Genomic DNA, 12,719 nt, shown 5'->3' with positions numbered 1-12,719 from the left:
CCCCCTCCTCTTTTTGTTTGCACCAGAACATCCCAGACAAAATTAAAACTCCATACAACCTACCAAACAGAGACAGTTGCATCCTACTAAGTCTGGCTAGAGGCATGTCTAGGTTACAGATTAGGCTCGAAGGTGGTCATAGAAGTAGAGTGTGTATGCTCTTGTAGATGAGCCTCTATGTTTATACTATGATTCAAAAAAATATCAAGGAAAATATTCACAAATGTGTGGTCACAATGAACTCAAGAATAATGCATGTAAGGTACTTTGATATAATATTTGCACAAATCAATAGTTGGCGCTAGGTAACTTTGATCCTTTGGCTGCGTTATTGCTGTATGCTTTATCTAATTTTCTCCTCATTGTGCTCTGTTTGATTCAGTACTACATGACCATGCACAGAAATAGGTATCCCATCGTCAGGAGCTCCTTCATGAGTTTCACAGCTTAGTATCGTTAAGCCAACGGCTGTAGAAAGCCAATGATTCCTGTGGTTTATACTCAGGAACTGTGTGCCCAGCACCGTGCGAGACGAACGGACCACGCACAGACTACGAGGAAGGCAAGGTGATAGTGAAAGTATCATCGGAAATGTGTCAGGTTTAGGGTTTAGGGTTGAGGGTGCTGCTGACATTCAAATACACCTCCACCACCTGCTAGCTACATCAAGAGAAATTACGTCAAAATCCAGCTTGGGGAGAGCACCCTCATTTATCCAGCTAAGTATTCTACTCACATTTATACTTTACTCTAATAATAAAAAGATGCATAATCATATAAACGCAAATAAAAGATTTTGTGCTTATATATATATCTTTGCTTAGTTTGCTAAATAAATAAATAAATAAAGTTTGCTATGAACCCTCATGATAAGCTCTCACATGGAAATGATGAATAGTTGCTCTGCCATGACTAGTTATCAAAAATGAAATCTCTCTCAAGTTTAGGCATGACTGTTATTAATTAAGATTTGCTCTAAACCTGAACTTGTGGGGAGAGTACTTGATCTAAAGTCTAAGTCGTTAATAGATATGATATGGGAAGGTTGAGCTACTGTTTATCTGTTCCTAGGGATGCTAGAATTCTGGAGAATTTTATCTTTCAAAATCTTTAAAATGTTGCATGATGAGTTCCTGTATGATGAGAGTTTAAAATCCTACCACAGCCATATATACATGCTTATTAGACTATGAACCACACATTTACTTTTTACTACTTATGAGCATTGAGTGTGGTCAAACTATGTAGACCCTTAGGAGCTTGTCATGTGGTTAAAATCAAGATTCACTTGCACGTTCACTCATACATGCTGCTTCTACTCCGAAAGTACGCATCCACATACATCCACTCATTTCCATCTCCAGAACCACCCAAAAATATTCTACTCCTAATCCGGGAGAGAATAGCCAAAAACATTTCTGTTTTCCCCTGTGAAATAAATGCTCAAGTTATCTTGGTTACTACCACTTGCTATATTATTTCAAGAGATGAGTGCTCTAAAAAAAAGAGAGGGAAAAAAAGATACGAGGAAATAAAAAGGGGCAAGTGCCCGGAACCTCGAAAGAAAAAAAGTGAGACAAGAGGTAAAAATGGACAAGTGTCCGACAGTAGAATTAGGGGTATAAGATACCCACCTAAGAGAAAAGAAAAAGAAAATATAGAGCATCTCATTCTCCTCAAAAGTTTCAAAAGAGCAAGGAAGCTATGTATCCCCTCAAAAGTACAAAAGTAGAATTAGACTTTCACCATTGTTATCACCATCATCACCATACACCATTCATTCGCCACACATGCACATCTTGATTTGACTTATTGACTTGTTCTTCTGGATCCATGGTTTGACTATGCAATAAATGTCTTGTAAGTATGTATTAGATGTCTCCCACCTATGAGCTCCAGATATCAAAACCTTATTAGAGTAGGGTGAGAGAGAAGGCAATGCCACTATGCCTCATACCAAAAATACCACATACTTTGAGAGAAGACATACACCATTACTGCCTTAGTAAGGATCCAGAAATAGCACAAAAGAGAGACTAGAGAGAGTCATACAAGGAATCTCTGAGTTTTATTTGAAAATCTGCAAAAACTCCAGAGCTATAGTTAATCGAAGAACAAGAGACAGGGCGCTTGACTAGACCGTTCTATCTTTTAACTGCTCAAGACACAAGTGACGGTTGCAAGCCCCATGGTGGAAGGTAAAATGAGTAAATTTACATCTTAAAAGTTTAACCTAACCCAGAGATGAGATCTTGTTTGAACGCATGTGCACCTTTACGGCATGAAACCACTGCAGAAACTCTTGAGTTCATCTTTGCTCAGGGACGAGCAAAGGTTAAGCTTGGGGGAGCATGTTGATGGTCCTTAATGCTCACATTTAACCATGAACTAATCATGGAAAAGGATCCAAATGCAACCAACACCCAGACTTAGGGTTTTATCTGACAGAATTCCACGAGTTTTGGTGTTTGTCTATTTCTGCAGGAGGTTATCAGGAAATACGGAAGAAAGGCCCACACGTCGGGTTTACATAGAGATATTAACGTGCCGGGCAATTTTCTACCATCTAGAAGACTCCAGAAGTCACGGGAACGAACGGGAAGGCGATCGGGCTCGGAGGCAGGGCGCCCGCCCTACTCTCCTGGGTGCCCGCCCACCTTCTGAGTCCAATCTGGACTCTCTTTCGGGATCGTGCTCCACCGACCTAAGGGATCAAGGAAAACCATGCGATTAATGTCGGTTTGATCCGACGGCCCAGATTCATTTGAAAAGATTATATAAGCAAGGCTCCCTGGCCCCTGGAGAGCATACCTCTTCTACAGAATCAAAGCTAGGGTTTCAATTCGTCATCCAAGTAGAGAGGATCCCTCTAGTTCATCTAGTTCTACCTCTAGTTCATCTAGTTCTAGTTCTAGTTCATCTAGTTCTAGTTCTAGTTCTTCTAGTTCTAGTTCTAGTTCGTTCTAGTTGTAATCTAGAAAATAGAGAGAGAGAAGAGGAGAGCGGAGGAGGAGCCGGATCTGTCGAATCTTCCACAACATTGTATTTTTGCAGCAACTGGTTCGTTCTTCATCGTTCTCCAGGTTCTTCAATTCATAATTCCTGAGTTCTTTAATTACTTTTATTTACATTCAAGTTATTTATTGGATTCTCGCTTGCATCAAGTGCTCTAGTCTTTATAACGCTAGAGTAGTATTTAATAGATTAGACGTGGTGTTTAGTCTTACAATTACCTAGAATTGCACCCAATCCTGCGGATTGTTGTGGTAGCCCTAGGGTAGTGACAGCCCTAACGGTCGACGTATTCCACCTCGTTCGGATCGGTGTTTGTAGGACCGTAGTCAGAGCTTCCTAGCCCCCTTCTCATCTCTTTCTGTGGTTAGTGTTCTGATGTCCCGAAATAGATAATCTTGAAGTAATTCTTGATTCTTAGATCAATTAGAGAACTCTCAGGAAACTTCCTCTCTTCCCACCAAAAATAATTATATAGTTATCCTTGGGCAATCTTGAATCTTAATTAGTACACTCACGTTCCCTGTGGAAAATCGATACTCTGGAATACTCTCGGGTGAAAACTAAATCGGTATCCGTGTGCTTGCGGATTTTTCTGTTTGCGTTTAAAATACCCAACAAGCTCTCTGGCGCCGTTGCCGGGGAACGGTAGCTGTGCTAGTTTTGAACCAAGTCGTCCGTGTATCATTTTTCTTTTTCTTTTTTACCACACTCACCTTACCATTTTCACCACACCACATGGATTTCACTCTAAGCATTAATGAGCATGGAATTTATTTCATAGCCACTTCATTTACTCCATGCTCATATGCAACATCTTCCCAATCTTTTGGTCTCTCTAACATCACCACATTCGAGATCTCCAACCCCCTCATTCTTTCTATTTATGAAAACTTTAAAAGGGCGGTTGTCGATACATATGTCTATAATAAATATTGCAGATCTCGTTGATTTGATCTTGATATTGGTCAGCGTTGGAGGGGAAACCACTTCGCCGACATAAATTGATGGTTTCCAAAGGACAAGCTTAGTGTCCTAAAATAAGCACTAATCAGATCGTAACATGAGCTTTTAATTATTTGCAACATTACCTTGTGTATTGAGCATATAAGGATAATTGTAAAAAATTCCTTCGGGTATTCTTGTCACTAACCTTTCCAGGATTGGAGCAAGAAGATCGGATGAATGACAAGCACAAGGTATGTCCAACCAATCATCATACAACATTGAATTAAATTCATCCAAACTTGAATTTTGCAAAATTCAACCTTGGGGGAGTACTTTACATAAAAACATCCTTTGCCATGTTGCTATGTTGGTTGTCCCTACCTTTGAGACATGCTCAATTAGTTAAATACTAATCACACTACTTCATCTCCACTTGAGTAGATCTCTATAAATGCTCTCATGATACCTTTATTTGCTTTAGTATATGTCTAGGTTTGGAATAGAGTCATTTATCTCTTAATTAAGCATGGTGCTTAGTTTAAGAATGATGATCTTATTTCCAAGGGATTTTAAATTAAGCATGATGCTTAGGTTAAAATGCCCTCCTAAATCAAATTAGACATGGTGTCTAGGTTGATTTTTGAGCCGATAGTATGCTATAGTAGATATTGGATATTTTGTTGGACTAACCCTGCAGGAAAACTTTCAATATCGACCTGGGAAGTCCTGAGATAAACTCACATTGGAGACAAAGAGAGAGACACATGAAGATTAACAATTTACACAAGGAAGGCATAGCTCACAAGAGATGATCCATGGAGGGTGCCACAAACACGATGCACAACCACTAAGAAAGGAAAGCTTCCACAAGGTGATACTGTACCATCACTCTTCAAGTAAGGTAACATCTCAAGGTACTTGACTATCACTTCTATAAGCTTCTCCTTGGTTCTGGCGTTCACATGAATAAAAGAGACAAACATGTATGATTTACAACTCTAGACTAACCAACCCAATCAATTCAATATGTTTAGTCCTTTCACCTTTGTGATCCCACACTCCTAATCATATGAACTAAAATGTTGCACACGCAATCTTTAGAAGATATATATATAAAAAACATAAGTATAGATAGATTATCTTTCCATTAGGTTGAGCGATCAGATCTGACAAATGTTTTAAAGGTTATGCTCATGATCTTATTATTCATCAACTTTGTCTTGCTCACTATGCTTAAGGTTAGAGAAGAACAAATACACTTTTGGTTCTGTTGGTGTTTTCCACCAACAGGGCCCATGCACTTGATCTCTGCCTTGTCTCTATGAGCAGGTACACTTCGAGCAAAATATGAAGGAGTTTTATAACTCCCAGACTCCACCAAGTGAAGAACCTGGATCTATGAGCACAAACACTGGAGATACTGGACACTCAGGCAATCACTGCCCTGAGATGCTTGAGGACGTAACTACTGGAGTAACCCCGTTGTGGAAGTAATTACTGACCTTCTGCCGGTTAAGAGAGGCAATTCAAGACGCCCCGTCATCCCGATCTCCATCGGTATGGTGGACTACCTAGAAGCACTCTGCGACTGTGGCTCCAGCGTCAACATTATGCCCAGGGTACTCTATGAAAAATACTTTACACATCCTTTATTAGAAACAGCCATGTGTTTGCAGCTTGCAGATCGTACGCTAAGTTTCCCAAAGGGAGTATTGAAGAACCTCTACGTCCGAGTTGGTACCTTGTACGCCCCAGGAGACTTCTTGGTAATAGAGACTAATACTGATGAGAGGGCACCCGTCATCTTAGGGAGGCAATTCCTGAACACCTCAGGAGCTGTCATCTACGCTAGTGCTGCCAAGATTAGTTTCTACATCAAGGGGAGGAAGGAGACGTTTTCCTTCAAGAACAAGACTACACAAGTCTCAGAGCAATCCCGACATGAACCAAGAAACATGAAAAAGCAAATGTGGACCAAGTCAGCTAAGATGGTCACTGCAGTTCAAGGAGGTCAAGACCGTTGACTTAAGTCACCGTTCTTGACCAAAAAGGATGACCTAGGTATGCCAAGCATCCAGTGCTCCATTAATAGATATAACTTCCAGAAGACGCTTTGTGACACCGGGTCAGGCGTCAACATAATGGCCGCAGTCACCTATCAGCTCCTGTTCGGAACCATACCCCTAAAACCAACATACATTCAGCTCCAGATGTCAGATCAGATATTCCGAAAGGTTGAAGGTATAGTAACTGATGTCCCTGTCAAAATAGACGATCATTTTGTCCATACAGACTTTCAGGTTATTGACATGAGAGAAGACGAGTATGATCCACCCATCATCCTTGGGAGACCGTTCCTCAGCACCATTAAAGCAATCATCTACACTGGAACCGGAGAAGTCCACATTTACTTCCCCTCTGAGAAGGTACGCTGCTATTTTACTGACCTTAACTATATAGTTGAAGACTCTAAGCAGGTCAGGACAAGAAGAAGACGACGCAACCGCAACCAGAGGAGGCAAATCATCAAGGACGGATGGGCAGACTATGAAGGAAAAGTAGTAAGGTCTGAAGACATACAACTTCAACAGAACTATCCTGAGGAGATCGTAGCACCGAGTCAGGTGTGGAGAGAGAAGATAGTTATACACAAAGAGCAGGCACCGTCGGAATCACCGACTACGCCATCCAGCGAGTCCGAGGACAACTGAGAAAATGGAGAGTCCCTTTCGGAGGACTTAAAAACACCGAACGCCTTGCCAAGAGGTAAACTTGGTAGTTATCTTTTTCCTTTCAATTACTTAAAATAGTTTGCTTAGTTAATCAGGTTCATATCATCTTGAAAAGAAAATAAAAATGTTAAAAATAGTAAGCCCCATGTGAGTATGCTCATGGCATAAAACCCATAAGTACATTCACTGTGGTGGCATAAAAATAAAATAAATATATTCCTGTTCTATAAAAATAAAATTATAAAAATAGATTTATGATCCTGCTAAAAAGAGTAACATTTATTGAGGAGGCTCAACATGACAAAGGCTAGATATTTATGATAACACTTAACCAGTTCCACAAAGCTTTGTTGTCTATTTGAGCTCCACAGAATTCATGGATCAAAGAAGACTAGCTGACGGAGGACATCCTAATCGCTGTCAGGGTGCTGCTGACATTCAAATACACCTCCACCACCTGCTAGCTACATCAGGAGAAATTACGTCAAAATCCAGCTTGGGGGAGAGCACCCCCATTTATCTAGCTAAGTATTCTACTTACGTTTATACTTTACTCTAATAATAAAAAGATGCATAATCATATAAACCCAAATAAAAGATTTTGTGCTTATATATATAACTTTGCTTAGTTTGCTAAATAAATAAATAAATAAAGTTTGCTATGAACCCTCATGATAAGCTCTCACATAGAAATGATGAATAGTTGCTCTGCCATGACTAGTTATCAAAATTGAAATCTCTCTCAAGTTTAGGCATGACTGTTATTAATTAAGATTTGCTCTAAACCTAAACTTGTGGGGAGAGTACTTGATCTAAAGTCTAAGTCATTAATAGATATGATATGGGAAGGTTGAGCTACTGTTTATCTGTTCCTAGAGATGCTAGAATTCTGGAGAATTTTATCTTTCAAAATCTTTAAAATGTTGCATGATGAATTCCTGTATGATGAGAGTTTAAAATCCTACCACAGCCATATATACATGCTTATTAGACTATGAACCACACATTTACTTTTTACTACTTATGAGAATTGAGTGTGGTCAAGCTATGTAGACCCTTAGGAGTTTGTCATGTGGTTAAAATCAAGATTCACTTGCACGTTCACTCATACATGCTGCTTCTACTCCGGAAGTACGCATCCACATACATCCACTCATTTCCATCTCCAGAACCACCCAAAAATATTCTCCTCCTAATCCGGGAGAGAATAGCCAAAAACATTTCTGTTTTCCCCTGTGAAATAAATGCTCAAGTTATCTTGGTTACTACCACTTGCTACATTATTTCAAGAGATGAGTGCTCTAAAAAAAGAGAGTGAAAAAAATATATGAGGAAATAAAAAGGGGCAAGTGCCCGGAACCTCGAAAGAAAAAAAAGTGAGACGAGAGGTAAAAATGGACAAGTGTCCGACAGTAGAATTAGGGGTACAAGATACCCACTTGAGAGAAAAAAAAAGAAAATATAGAGCATCTCATTCTCCTCAAAAGTTTCAAAAGAGCAAGGAAGGTATGTATCCCCTCAAAAGAGCAAAAGTAGAATTAGACTTTCACCATTGTTATCACCATCATCACCATACACCATTCATTCGCCACACATGCACATCTTGATTTGACTTATTGACTTGTTCTTCTGGATCCATGGTTTGACTATGCAATAAATGTCTTGTAAGTATGTATTAGCTGTCTCCCACCTATGAGCTCCAGATATCAAAACCTTATTAGAGTAGGGTGAGAGAGAAGGCAATGCCACTATGCCTCATACCAAAAATACCACATACTTTGAGAGAAGGCATACACCATTACTGCCTTAGTAAGGATCCAGAAATACCACAAAAGAGAGACTAGATAGAGTCATACAAGGAATCTCTGAGTTTTATTTGAAAATCTGCAAAAACTCTAGAGCTATAGTTAATCGAAGAACAAGAGACATGACGCTTGACTAGACCGTTCTATCTTTTAACTGCTCACGACACAAGTGACGGTTGCAAGCCCCATGGTGGAAGGTAAACTGAGTAAATTTACATCTTAAAAGTTTACCCTAACCCAGAGATGAGATCTTGTTTGAACGCATGTGTACCTTTAAGGCATGAAACCACTGCAGAAACTCTTGAGTTCATCTTTGCTCAGGGACGAGCAAAGGTTAAGCTTGGGGGAGCATGTTGACGGTCCTTAATGCTCATATTTAACCGTCAACTAATCATGGAAAAGGATCCAAATGCAACCAACACCTAGACTTAGGGTTTTATCTGACAGAATTCCACGAGTTTTGGTGTTTGTCTATTTCTGCAGGAGGTTATCAGGAAATACGGAAGAAAGGCCCACACGTCGGGTTTACATAGAGATATTAACGTGCCGGGCAATTTTCTACCATCTAGAAGACTCCAGAAGTCACGGGAACGAACGGGAAGGCGATCGAGCTCGGAGGCAGGGCGCCCGCCCACCTTCTGAGTCCAATCAGGACTCTCTTTCGGGATCGTGCTCCACCGACCTAAGGGATCAAGGAAAACCGTGCGATTAATGTCGGTTTGATCCGACGGCCCAGATTCATCTGAAAAGATTATATAAGCAAGGCCCCCTGGCCCTTGGAAAGCATACCTCTTCTACAAAATCAAAGCTAGGGTTTAAATTCTTCATCCAAGTAGAGAGGATCCCTCTAGTTCATCTAGTTCTACCTCTAGTTCATCTAGTTCTAGTTCTAGTTCATCTAGTTCTAGTTCTTCTAGTTCTAGTTCTAGTTCGTTCTAGTTGTAATCTAGAAAATAGGGAGAGAGAAGAGGAGAGCGGAGGAGGAGCCGGATCTGTCGAATCTTCCACAACATTGTATTTTTGCAGCAACTGGTTCGTTCTTCATCGTTCTCCAGGTTCTTCAATTCATAATTCCTGAGTTCTTTAATTACTTTTATTTACATTCAAGTTATTTATTGGATTCTCGCTTGCATCAAGTGCTCTAGTCTTTATAACGCTAGAGTAGTAATTAATAGATTAGACGTGGTGTTTAGTCTTGCAATTACCTGGAATTGCACCCAATCCTGCGGATTGTTGTGGTAGCCCTAGGGTAGTGACAGCCCTAACGGTCGATGTATTCCACCTCGTTCGGATCGGTGTTTGTAGGACCGTAGTCAGAGCTTCCTAGCCCCCTTCTCATCTCTTTCTGTGGTTAGTGTTCTAATGTCCCGAAATAGATAATCTTGAAGTAATTCTTGATTCTTAGATCAATTAGAGAACTCTCAGGAAACTTCCTCTCTTCCCACCAAAAATAATTATATAGTTATCCTTGGACGATCTTGAATCTTAATTAGTACACTCACGTTCCCTGTGGAAAATCGATACTCTGGAATACTCCCGGGTGAAAGCTACATCGGTATCCCTGCGCTTGCGGATTTTTCTGTTTGCGTTTAAAATACCCAACAGCGGGGGACGGAGTCCGACGTGGAAGGCCAAAATTGTAGATGCAAAGTGGTGGGAAGGTTTGTATATATGCAAAGCCTCAACCTCTATTTGCAAAGTTAACCAAATTGCAAACCTGATTTGCAAAACCATTGGAGGGGTATTTTCTACTCTTTTTTGCAAATAGGTCAATGCAAAGTTTGTTTGCAAAGCCCTTTGAGATGCTCTTACCAGTTACCAGTTATTACAATATTTTACTGTCCACAACAATGTTCATTGGGGACTACTACAGAAGAGGCATTTGGACGATTGTCAAAATCGTCAATAGTCTCGGCAGTTTCGTTCCCCGGAACTAAAGATCCCTTTAGTCCCGGCCCATAACACGGCCTGGGACTAAAGGGTCCTGCCCAACGGCTACTGCTCAGAGCTGTCAGGGCAGGGACCCTTTAGTCTCGGCTCATGTTACAGGCTGGGACTAAATGGAGGACTTTTGTCCCGGTTTGTGCTGCCCATGCGCCGTCTATAATAATTTAATGGAATATTCATGATCAAAGACTCTTCATACGCACTAGTTCATGTTGGGTTTCGTACCCAACTATATTTGTTGGACGAAGCACGCAGAAAGGGGAGTTTTAATGGATGACGGTGAAGAAGATGAAGAATTAGACCACGCCAATATTATTGCTCAGTACGGTGCCTTTGATGATGATGCAATGGGGCAGATGATGAAAAAGATGTGGCAGTGGCAAAAGACGTGGTAGCTGATGCTGATGCGCTCTTGGTGATGCCATTTATTCATCACCCTCACATTGTTTTCGCAGCTAATCGCCGAAGGTTTCCATGTGATGACTCCTAATCCAAGCTTCATTCTTCCCAGGCCACTTGGATCAAATGAAGTCCTTATGTACCACGATATACGGATCCACCAGTGAGGAGTTTTATAGAACTGGGTAGTGTGCTTTATTGAAATAATCGCTCTCCGTACCGGTACATGTTTTCTTCTCTAGTGTCCTATTACCACTAAGTCTGCCCTCGTGTCGTGATTCAGCAACGCCAATCGGGTCAAGGTCTAGAATAAAGTCAATACAAAACTCTATGACCTCCTTTGTGCCGTAGCCCTAGGCGATGCTTCCTTTTGACCAAGAGCGGCTGTGAACATATTTCTTCAGAACGCCCATGAACCTCTCGAAGGGAACATGGTGTGTGAACTAGGAGGTGTGTCATGATATGAAAGAAGGATGGAGGGAACACCAACTCAAAGCTGATAAGACATTGAACGACATCATTCTGCAGAGTAGCAAGTTCATCTGGATTGATTGCCTTCTAAGAAATTACATTGAGGAATGCACATAATTTCATGGTGGCTAGACGTATATGCGGAGGTAGAATTCCTCTTATAGCAACAGTTAGTAGTTGTGTCATAAGCACATGGCAGTCATGGGACTTCATGTTTAGGAACTTCTTCTCTTGCACATTAATTATTCTCTTTATATTGGAGGAGAATCTAGATGGGACCTTGATGCTGTTCAGGCATTCAAACATGTTTTTCTTCTCTTCTTTGCTCAGAGTGTAGCTAGCAGGGCTTAAGTACTGGCGCCCATCATCTGTCTTCTTCGGATACGGGTTGCCTCATTCTTTCATTTCCTACAAGTCTTGTCATGCTTCAAGTGAATCCTTAGGCTTTCTGTAGACACCCATGAATCCGAGAAGGTTCACACAGAGATTCTTTGTCAGGTACATCACGTCGATCGCATGGCGGACCTCTAGGACATGCCAGTAGAGTAGCTCCTAGAATATGGACTTCTTCCACATGGGTGCGTGTCCCTGAGTGTCTTTGGGAACAGGTTTGCTGCCCCGTCCCTTACCAAATACTACCTTCATATCCTTCACCATTTTGAGTATATCATCCCCGGTTCGGTTACGAGGCTTAGTCCGGTGGTTTGCCTTGCCTTTAAAATGGTTGACTTTCTTTCTTACCGGGTGGCCCACAAGAAGAAACCGACGGTGTCCAATGTACACGACCTTTCGACATTATTTCAAAAATATACTATCACATCTTCGAAACATTATGTGCATGCATTGTATCCCTTGTTTGTCTGGCCTAAAAGATTATTTAGAGCAGGCCAGTCATTGATTGTGACAAACAACAATGCTCACAGGTCAAAGTGTTCCTGTTTATACTCGTCCCACACACGTACACCTGGCTTGCTCCATAGAAGAAGTTTCTCAACTAATGGCCTCAGGTAGACATCGATGTCATTGTCAGGTTGCTTCGGCCATTGCACTACTATGTATCTGCTCATCAATGACATTCCATTTTCGTCACAAAAAAATCGTCCCTAAACTTCATCTGTGACGAATTTGTGATGAAAAGTCGTTCGTCATGGAATGAGCGTCATAGATTGACTACCGTGACAAAATGCATAATTCCGTCATAGATGTGCATTCAATCTATGATGACATATGTACCGTCACAAAAGTGAATCCGTTCTACATGGGTCCTTGTAACTACATCTATGATGCATTCAATCTATGGATGTACGTTGCTTTTGTCATAACATGCTGTCTCGTTAGCTTCATAGACGGCGTTTGCCACGCAGGCAGCTGACGTGTCTGCTGATGTGGTTGGCCACGTGGCATG

Source organism: Sorghum bicolor, chromosome 4, assembly GCF_000003195.3.
Source record: "Sorghum bicolor cultivar BTx623 chromosome 4, Sorghum_bicolor_NCBIv3, whole genome shotgun sequence".
Classification (NCBI taxonomy): domain Eukaryota; kingdom Viridiplantae; phylum Streptophyta; class Magnoliopsida; order Poales; family Poaceae; genus Sorghum; species Sorghum bicolor.
Note: the sequence above shows the minus strand (reverse complement) of the source record.